This window comes from Petromyzon marinus, chromosome 10 (assembly GCF_048934315.1).
Source record: "Petromyzon marinus isolate PM22_M1 ecotype Great Lakes invasive population chromosome 10, UKy_Petmar_22M1.pri1.0, whole genome shotgun sequence".
NCBI lineage: Eukaryota > Metazoa > Chordata > Hyperoartia > Petromyzontiformes > Petromyzontidae > Petromyzon > Petromyzon marinus.
The window spans coordinates 11,909,169-11,915,931 of NC_133676.1; the positions used below are offsets into that span (position 1 = coordinate 11,909,169).

Here is a 6,763-nt window from a genome sequence, read left to right on the forward strand (position 1 = left end):
TTTCGTTTCTATGTACGTGTATGTTGAACTTTTCGCACCGTACGTAGCTAACCGTGGACATCGGAGGTGCAGCATTACTCATAGATGCGTGAGTGCTTCGTAGATAAATGCGTGACCCCCATTTTTCCAGCGATTTTATTAATTATCGCGATTCAGGACCGCGATTGCAATAAAATAAAAATTGATTCATATCGTTACGTTGCGGCGATTGCAGAAGCTGCGATTTAGGCCACACGAGCCCTTTAACGCATACTTATCGAATATGAATTCATACCAAACGATTCGATGCATACATTGTTGGGCTTAAGAATCTTTATTGATAAAAAAACACTCACATTCGTAAATAACATGAACCTTCAAAAATAAATCGCATATAAGCGACGTTTCAGATAATCGCCCTTCTTTACAGTACAGAGAGGGCAGAGGTATATTAATTTAATCACCTTTGTAACCCTCCCTATACTGTAGTTAATACATCCACTGTGGGGTCAACATATCTTCCAATTCGTATAATCATTGTGGAACGTTGGTACACATCGTACGCTTCCTACACGTGTGAGTGGCATAGCTATGCATAATTGAATAGTGTGTAAGGTTACGAATGGATTTATGCTAATGAAAATGCTAATGTTACATGTTACATTAGCATTTTCATTGAGACTGAAAAGAAATTATAATCGATTCCTGCATTGCACCGCAGCCCTGAATCGCGTCTGAATCCTCAGAATAATCTCAGACATTTACATTGCCATCAATCCAGATCTAGTGTACGGATAGAAGGCCTCCCACGTGCCAGTGTCGGTCGTTTCGTGTTTGTTTGACCATACTTCACCACGCTGGTGACTGCAGTTCATGAATATAGGGCGCCCAGGACGCGTTCTGGACAGCACGCGTCAGCCACTGACGATGGGGTCGCGGCAGGAAATCCAACTCGGGTTGAACGCGCAGCAAACGCATCATGTGTCCCCATGAAGCAGTATGAGTACACGCAACTATAATAGACGAGAACTCCAGGCCGTGGTCTGCACATACATTCATAAATAAGTGTGTTTCAATGTAAGGTCAATCTGGTTCTGTCGCGCAGCCCGCTAACCACTGCCACCCCTTAGCGCAACATGAGATCGGGCCCGTCGCTTTTATATTAAGGGCAGAGACACCACAATGGGGTCGCGCGGCTGCGGAGGATCCCACGATCAATTGGAGAGACAAAGGCGGCCTGCAGAGCCAACCGCGGAGAGCGGGGTGGGTGGGGAGGGGAGGAGGTGCCGTGACGGAGCCCGCGTGAGCGGCGTTGGCGGCTCGCGTTGGTCGGGCTGGGTGGGTGGGCGGGCGGGTGGTGGTGGCATTAACATTCACGGCGCGACGCCGCGTCTCGGGAAACTCGGGGGGTAAACAACCATTGGGGGGGGGGGGGGGGTGGATGAACCGTGGCCCGCGAGGCCTCACTGACCGGCGGACGTGGGGGTAAGAGTGGGAGGGGGGCCACACGCAGGCACCGTACACGAGGAGGAGGCAATTAAAGGTGGACAAATGAGACGGTGAAATATATATAAAGGTGACGAGTGTTGAAACGAGTATACGGAGAGAGACAGACTCGGGTAATGCATAAGAGGACGGGCTGCAGCACCTCCGATTTGGCACGGTTGGGTACGTACGGTGCGAAAGAAAGTCAACATACATACAGACAGACACGGGCATATAAGCCGCAGACGTACATTTGATATGTATAGAGAGAGATATTGGGACGGACGTTGGGACAATGTTTGTATATGTACGTGGTGGTGCAGGTGGAGATGGTGGTAATTGAGTAGGGAGGTGAGTGAGGTCTGACAACGGTGGTCGCCGCGGTGGGGTTGGGGAGCGAGTGGAGTGTTCTGCATGTATGTTCAACTTCTTTCGCACCATACGTAGCCAACCGCGCTAATCGAAGGACAACAAACTAAAAAAGCAACAACAAGCAGTTCTCCGGAAATTACTTTTCAATCCAGATTTAGGCGTGCATAGCTCAAGTCGGAAGTAATGTTACGGACAGATGTTGAATGAAATGGAAAGACATTGAAACAGACGTCGAAGCCCTTGCACATGATGTTTTACACCCAGCACCAGATTGCCCATTGAAGGGTGAATTGACTGTTGGGGCAAGTGCTGTTAGCGAGCACCTATGAAGGCCGGCACGGCACACGAGGGGTGGGTGACCAGCACCACGCCCGGCCGCCTTTGTCTCCCCAGTGGCGATGTTTACTACACACCGCACCGGGTACTCATTTGAGGCGGAGTCGACCCAGGGGAGGCCCAGGACCGGTTCAGATAACCGTCACTAGGTGTTGGCCGTGAGCGGGAATCGAACTCGGGTCGCCGGGTTCGTAGCGCAGCGTAGCGCTAACCACGACACCACCAAACACACCGCACCCCATCATCGAGGGGACCGGCGCAGTAAGCAAAGGTGTTCGCCACGCTTCGCCGAGCAGGCATAGAAAATGTGCAGCTGCCCCCCCCCCCCTCCCTCAGCCCCCCCCCCAGGCAGGGGCTAAAGCCACGGGTAAATAACCGCACGCTACAGCGGCCTCCGTATAGCCCCCCCCCCCCCGCACTCTGCCCAGCCCACCATGGCAATGGATCTGATCCATATGGCACAGAGCACGTGGGGAGCGGTAGTGTAGCGGTTAGCGCACTGGGCTACGAAACCAGCCACCCAAGTTCGCATCCCCCCTCACGGCCAACAGCAGTGACGATTATCCGAACCGGTCCCTGGCATCCTCTATATCGACTCAGCCTCAAATGAGTAGCTGGTGCGGTGTGTAGTAAACATCGCCACTCCGCAGGCGGCCGGGCGTTTTTGCTGGCCACCCACCCCCTCGTGTGCCGTACCGGCCTTCATAGGTGCTACTCGCTAACAGCACTTGCCCCAACAGTCTGCGAAGGCTATATGGGGTGGGGGGGGGGGGTCTTTGTATTTGTATGGATGTACTATGTTGAACTTCTTTCGCAGCCAACCGTGCTAATCGGAGGTGCGAGGAGGGACAACAAAAAGCAGTTCGCAAGAAATTAGTTTTCAATCTACATTGAAAAGTGTGACACCACCACCCGACACAGCCAATTCGTAAGGTTTGTTTAATTACTCTAAGGTTGTGAATTGCCACTTCAGCACACCGGTGTGTTGGAGTACGACATTTCGCTGGTGATTACAATCAGCTTCATCAGGCGATTTTTCCAGAATTGTGAAGACTCTATTCCCGCTTGGGTCTAAAATAGAATAAAGGTGATGTCATCACTGTGAGGCTTTCAGGTGCGAAAACCACACGCGGTTAATGTTGCCAAAAATAACAATGGATTATGTTAGTCTGAGAATATGCAGAACAGTTCTTAATATCGGTTGGGTTAGTCACAGTCGCGTAATGGGTTATGCTCCTTGAGACGAGATCAGCAAAGGTATTGTGGTTCATTTGTGGCAAGCACTTTGTGTGTACCGTGCGCGACCTTGTAATAATGTATTCGTTCGACAACCGAAAGCCATTTGATAAGCACAGAGCGGTCCTTATTCGGCTCGCGAGACCCATTGAGCAGCTCTTTTTCCACGGGACCCACCACGGACCCACCACGAACCACAACTATCGTCGCCAGCGGTGGTGGTGGAAGTGGTTGCAGGATATCCCCTCTGGCGCATACTCTGCGGCTCGTGCTGGCGCAGTCGTCCGTTGCGCGCGCTGTGCCCCGTCCAAGCGGGTAGACACGAGAATAAAAAAAAACGGACATTGGATGAGCATACGTAAGGCCAGCAGCTTCTCTCTAACTGTGCACCAGTTTATTTTTACATCAGTTCACACGAGGAAGGGGACTTTTTGGGTGGGAGAGAGGGGGGGAGAGAGAAAGAAGCACACACGTGCACAGAGAAGTTATCGACAGCACGTGTGGTATTTAAAACATTAACGTCTGAGGTGGATAGTAAGGGTAACATATCACGTGACCGGTCGAGCACGCTGGCTTTTCGATAGATTCTCGCCATACCTACCCATGACCAATCGTACATTAGACCGCACGATGTAGCTGCGATTTGATATAGAAGACCAGAGTCTGAAATCACCAAGTAAAAGTAAAAACAAACTCAATCGATTTCATTCATCAGCACCGGGAGTTTAGCTTCATCAGATTTTGTCAGCGACCGAGGAAAAAAAAGAGATTTCGGCACTCGGCACACCGCATCCAGTATAGCCCCCCACTGTGGCTTGGCTACGAGTCAAGTGCCACCCACTCCAGTCTAAAAGCAACCCGGAAAATTTGCAGTGAGAATCTATGAGGTTTTTGGGTTGGTTCACGTAAATATAATTGTGTTGTTTAACCTGCCACCACCCGATGCAGCCAATCAGTAAGGTTTGTCACGTAAAAAGAAAACATGTCAATTCGTTACAAGTTCAGCACACCGATATGTTGGAGAGTAAACCCACAACATCTTAAACCCACAACGTGCAGGAATGATGCAATCTGCATAGGGGCCCTCTGCACCATTTTGTTCCACGAGCAGAACCGATTCTGCCGATGTTAATCATCACCGACGATGTTTTACTTACGCTTGCTCACACAATACATCTTCACAAAGTCTAAACACTTTTCTTCAAGAGGGTCCTGCCAATTTTTGTTGTTGTTTTGCAGGAGGGTGGTGATGTTGTTTTGTGCAATCCCAGTGGAGTAATGTGCAGGTAATTTTGTTTTCAGCGTTGGCTTGTTTAGCCACTACCAGTTACATTGTACACGGGTTTTTTTTAATCTACGGGAGGAAACCGGAGGAAACTCCATGCAGGATGGGGGTCCAATGGGGGTTTAAATAGAAAACTAAACTATTTTTGTTTATTTTACTAGGCAAGGCCTACTGAGCTGTATAGATATTTTTCAGAAGCGACCTAGCTACCACGAAATGAAAGCTCGACAAATTGGCTCATCATCACGTGGAAATGCACAGCAGCCAAATACTCATGTTTAGCAGCCAAAATACGCATGTCTCTAAAATGTGACGAGACAAATCGGAGGACACGAAGAAATATCCACGCGGTCACTAGAAGAACATGCAATCTCCACGTACACAGGCTACGGGCTCGGGATCGAATCCACGACCTCCTGTATACAAGGCGAGGGAGTTAACCTCTCGCCACTGCGACTCAGCCGAGTCGGGGAAGTCGAGGCCTTTCTTGCAGCGAGGCTCGAGTGTTACCACTGCGCTACCCTGTCGCCTTGATGAGACTCGGAAAGTCGAAAACAATCCAAGAGTTTTCCCGATTAGAATTGCTGACTGATGGGCAAAAATTCATGATTTTGTACGTGGCGAGACAGAACCCCGTGTCCGTTTATCAATTCACAACTGACGACCAAATGCCTTGAAGTGAACAGTGGTAGTTGTGATGTGCAACCTACTCCCCGAGATGCGAGTACTACGTAGTTTAAAATACTACTAATACATTACAGCTCTTTGTCAATTCACTACTGGATGAAGGCCACCCCACAGCGTGTCGGTCATGGGGGTTGAGACCATACTTCACCACGCTAGTCCGTGTGTTGGTAAAACAGAGGTGGGGGAGGGGGTGTCGGGGGGGGGGGTGCCAGCACCACTTCAGATATCACTCGCCACTGATGTTAACCATGGTTGGTAATAGAATTCAGATCGCTGGGTGCATAGCGCATTGGGCTAACAGCTTTCGCAGTCTAGCGCGAGATTGAATTACTGTATTTGGTCACACAGATTAAATCGGATTTTTTTCAGAGAATTATCCCCCCCCCAACTGCTCCCCGCCCCCCCACTAAGATGACGTAAGAGCGATAACAGAAGCTCTCCCTCACCGTGTCTGAAATAACCTTTGCACGATTACCCTTGGATTTGTCCGCGTGCGCCGCGATGAATTCACCACGAGGATGGAGCAGAGCAATTCCCTTCAGCGAGAAGGGGCCCACTCGAGCGCGTTCTCACCGATTCCTCACCTGCACGCCCTGCCACCACTCGCCCATCTCTCACCTTCTGAACATCCTCCACCAAACCCACCACCTCTACCACCACCCCCCATTCCCTCTTTTCATGACACACAAGGTGCTTGTCACAAATGGACCACAATACCTTGCTGAACTCGTCATGGAACATAAACCATCACGCGAATTCCGGCCATCCTCGCAGCGGCTTTTGGCTGGCCAAGACGGCGATCGCATCACGCGCTTTCTGGAACGCTCTTCATTCCAATATTAGGAAGCCACTGGAGCTATGCACTTTTTTAAACTGGATCGAAAACTCATTACTTTAGAACTGCTTTTTGTGTTTAGTTTGTTGTCCTTACCCCGCTCCTCTGATTATCACGGCTGGCTACGTGCGGTGTGAAAGACGCTCAACTTACATACAGAACACTCCACTCCGTTCCCAACCACATCGCCAGTACCCACCCTCTTCTCAATTACCACCATCTCCATCACCACGCCCATGGCTCACATTGAGCCACATTGAGCCATGGGAATGTTCGGCTGTTTGTTAATTTGGATTGTGTCTTCTATTAACGTGTGACCGCCACGTGGCTAATTCTCACTTAAGATCGTGGATAATTGCGTTGGTATTTTCATCTGCGTCATCGCCAACGGAGGCTTGTACATCAGAGATTCCGGCAAAGACAAAGATCCCCCGTGTAGACTGTAGGGGCAAGTTATGTTAGCGAGCACGAGGGGGTGGGTGGCCAGCACCACGCCCGGCCGCCTTTGTCTCCCCAGTGACGATGTTTACACATCGCACCAGGTACTC

The 6,763-nt window shown here is 50.2% G+C and overlaps 1 long non-coding RNA gene across 1 annotated transcript; it reads right to left on the bottom strand.

Moving 5' to 3' along the window:
• Positions 1-3,097: 3,097 nt before the first annotated feature.
• LOC142924234 (uncharacterized) lies at positions 3,098-6,358 on the bottom strand. Its single transcript, XR_012941425.1, has 3 exons — positions 6,098-6,358; positions 3,586-3,704; positions 3,098-3,243 (listed from the first exon to the last, which is right to left on the bottom strand). It is a non-coding gene; the product is annotated as an uncharacterized LOC142924234 (long non-coding RNA).
• Between the last annotated feature and the right edge of the window lie 405 nt (positions 6,359-6,763).